Raw genomic sequence first — 2,459 nt, forward strand, 5'->3', positions numbered from 1 at the left:
AAGGGAAGCCAGAAGGGCAGGCAGGGGCTAGTCATACTGCTTGTAGGAAGGAATTAGCATTTTATTCTAAGAACATTCAGATCTCTAAGTGGGGGACCAATGCAATACGATTAGGGTTTTCAAAAGATCTCTCTGCTGTGTAGAGAAAGGGTTAAAGGAAGGTATGGCAGTTTGAGATTATTTATGAATTCCAAAAAAGAGAGATTATGTTTGTAAACTGGTCTGTTCCTCTGGGTGAGATACCCTTTGTGTTAGATTCAGTTGAGATGTCTTTGATTAAATTATGTTAAGATTAGGGCTTTGATCTGACCTCATCATTAGAGCATGCAGGGTTGAGTCCACATCCCCTAATCAGGCTATATAAATGGACGCTCGATCAAGGACATGAAGAAGTAGACACACAGAGAAGATACGTGGAGAACAAAGACAGCTCCATAGACACAGCAGAGGCCTGGGGAAGAGCGTTGAGTCATTTTTGCCTGAAAGTTTACACCTGAACTTGTGAAGAGACTATAGCAGCTGAGCCCTGGAAAGAGAGATGTGCTCTGTGCCAGTCTACAGCTGAGATCAGAAGAAGCTGGACCCATGGAGACTTAAAAGGGAAGAGGGGTTTGGTAGAGGCGTGGGTGGCCGCCGCCTTTGGGCTGGGATGAACCGCGCTCCCACTGGAGGCAGGAGAGCCAAGGCTGAGCTATGGCCAGTACAGTGGTAGCAGTTGGATTGACCATTGCTGCTGCAGGATTTGCAGGCCGTTATGTTTTGCAAGCCATGAAGCATATACAGCCTCAAGTAAAACAAGTTTTTCAAAGTCTCCCAAAATCTGCCTTCAGTGGTGGCTATTACAGAGGCGGGTTTGAGCCCAAAATGACAAAACGGGAGGCAGCATTAATACTAGGTGTAAGCCCTACGGCCAATAAAGGAAAAATAAGAGATGCTCAAAGACGAATTATGCTCTTAAATCACCCAGACAAGGGAGGATCTCCTTATTTAGCAGCCAAAATCAATGAAGATAAAGATTTACTAGAAGGTCAAGCTAAGAAATGAAGTAAATGTATGATGAATTTTAAGTTCATATAAATTTATGCATATGATTACCAACTTTTTATAATAAAATGCCTCAAAGCTGAAAAAAAAAAAAAGGGAAGAGGAAGGCTGAACCCTCGCACTCACTGCCTGCCATCTTGCTTCAACATGTGGCAACTGACTTTGGGTGAGGAAATAACCTTGAGTTTTTCTCTTTACGGCCTCCTAAATGTAAGCTTTTACCCCAAATAAATACCCTTTATAAAAGCCAACAGATTTCCAGTGCTTTGCATCAGCACCCCTTTTTGGCTGACTAATACAGAAGGCAAGAGTAGAACAAGGAGACCAGTGGGGAGGCTTTTGCAGAAATCCAGTGGAGAGAAGATGGTGTGTTGAAGAGAAGTGACGTGACAGAGGTGAATCAGATGGAGCAAAGGTTTTTCAAGTTGGGGTGACTGGTTGGACTGCAGCGGGCTTAGGAGACCCCTGCCTCAGAAATGTGTTTATGTGCATTTTTCAGGGGCTAGGTTATACCTTTCCCTAGGCATCTGTAGGTAAGTAAACATTGGATTGGGGAGAAGCACCCCAGGAAGAGTTAGGTATTCTTCATTCTCAAGACTCCATGCTGGATGCCACGGTTCAATCAATCACCATCAAAAAGCAGTGAACTTAGTTTTGCGGTACAATATTGTAAAAAGAAAATGAGTCTATGGAAGGAGCAAGGAGCTATGAAGAAGGCAGAGCAGTCGCGGAAGTCTTCATCTAGGTGGGGGTGTTTAAGCAAAGCTGCCTAGAGCAAGCACTCATGAGTGGGTTTACGAGTAACATTCCCAGCGTCTGAGATGGGAGGAGCATTCCTGGTAAGCTCAGATTCCTAAGAAGACTCTGTTATTAATTAACTGGCTCTGTGGCTTTGGGGACTCTCTGTGTCTCAGTCTCCTCACATGTAAAATGGCCAGAGTAATGGTACCTTCCACCTAGCGTTGTTGTGAGGATTAAACTGGTTCATACATGTAAAAATATTTAGATTAGTGCCTGGCACATCGTAAGTGTTGGCTATTTTTGTTTTTTAATTATTAACGTTTTTTTTAATTACAAAAATTAATGTTTATTGTGGGGGAAAAATCTAAGTAGAAACTAAAACTCATTTTTAATTCTTCCATCTAGAGACAATCACTGCTAGCCCTTTAGTGTATTTTTTCCACAATTTTTTTGTGCATTGATATACACAAACAGAAAGCTAATCAAGGCACCTCTTTAAAAGACTTTCTTCTCTCTCGCGCCTCACTCTTCCAGTTTCCATGGCCAGCTGAACACCAAAACAATGGAATCTGCTTAGGAAGCCCGGCCCCTGCGTCGTCACCCGAAGTCACGCCCCAGGTCGCTGCCTGAGTACTGTGAGTGGGGGCGGGCGCAGCCGGGTGTTCTGTAAAACG

At 43.6% G+C, this 2,459-nt stretch overlaps 1 pseudogene; it reads left to right on the forward strand.

The window, feature by feature from the left end:
- The first annotated feature begins 693 nt into the window (after window positions 1–693).
- On the forward strand, window positions 694–1,044 carry LOC101427115 (mitochondrial import inner membrane translocase subunit TIM14 pseudogene; annotated as a pseudogene).
- Window positions 1,045–2,459: the final 1,415 nt, after the last annotated feature.

The sequence above is a fragment of the Dasypus novemcinctus genome, chromosome 24 (assembly GCF_030445035.2).
Source record: "Dasypus novemcinctus isolate mDasNov1 chromosome 24, mDasNov1.1.hap2, whole genome shotgun sequence".
Taxonomy (NCBI): Eukaryota; Metazoa; Chordata; class Mammalia; order Cingulata; family Dasypodidae; genus Dasypus; species Dasypus novemcinctus.